Raw genomic sequence first — 1217 nt, 5'->3', positions numbered from 1 at the left:
GTATATTAAAGCTCTTAACAGAAGGTTGCCTTTGTTCGCCTGCATCTCACACTAACAAGAGGCCTGTAAAGTATATACAGCGCAATCCATACTCACACACAACAGAAACCCAACTGAAATCCTCCCCAAAAAATGAATTTTCTTTCTTGTGGCTCTAGGATTTAGTTTTTTTTTTGTTTCTACTTTGTGTAAAAAAGAAGTGACATGCTGTATTTATTCAGTGGAAAAGTTTACAGAGCTTATGAAGAAGACTTTAGCGGTCATGGCGGAATTCTTCTCAAGGTAGTTCAGAATAGATTATGTCCTTTTTTTCCAAACCCAATTGTTTTCTTGCTGCAGAAGACTTTATTCAAACTCAATTAAATCAACTAAATGACTAAAGTAATTTCTGTATTTTGTCACCTTTAAATCTTCAAGTTCAGTTCGTGGCAAAGGGAAGGGAAACATTTAGAAAGTTTCTACGCATTGAGCTTTAATTGGAAAATTGTTGCAATTATTATTGATACTTTTACACATACAGCAGCATGTTCATTCAGTGATTTGAGGCTGAAAGTTTTGTTGTTGACATTATTGTCAAAATGCAATATATTTTCTTCCTGAAATGTGAGTTTGGATGATATTAACATTCACAAATGTAAACAGTGGCCTTGCCTGATATGAGCTAAGAAGGGCACTGTTGTCCTCAGCAAGTATACAATAAGCTATACTTTTATTGCTACTATAAAAAAAACTAAAATCGTAGATTGGTAAAGAGATATTGTGGACAAACATAGAGGCAGCAGCGAGAGCACAGAGAGAGCACAGAGAGAGCACAGAGTGTATGAGCCTGATGTAACAGTGGTAGGTAAGACCATTTGGAAGTGATTTATGTCCCATTTTGCACTGATCCATAACCCTGCATCTGACGGGGTTAACTTACATCAATCACTTCTCTGAAGGTCCTCCGCTCTCAGAAGCCACTTTTTCCCCAGCGCTCGACTAAATAATAGGTTCTGGTTTCTTGTGCCTAAGGGACATGTAGACCAGCCTTCCTCTGTCAAAGGAAGAGGCAAACTCCGGACGAGAGAAAAACGACAAAATTCCTACTTAAACATTCGGTTACACACTCTCTATCACGGGACTCAATGAAAACAACTTCTGTTGTGATTATCTTGCATGTGGGTGTGATCACATGTAACCCACAAAACCCCAACAACATACTTCCCCCCAAAACATCT

This window comes from Cottoperca gobio, chromosome 6 (genome assembly GCF_900634415.1).
Source record: "Cottoperca gobio chromosome 6, fCotGob3.1, whole genome shotgun sequence".
In the NCBI taxonomy this organism is placed as follows: Eukaryota; Metazoa; Chordata; class Actinopteri; order Perciformes; family Bovichtidae; genus Cottoperca; species Cottoperca gobio.
Note: the sequence above shows the minus strand (reverse complement) of the source record.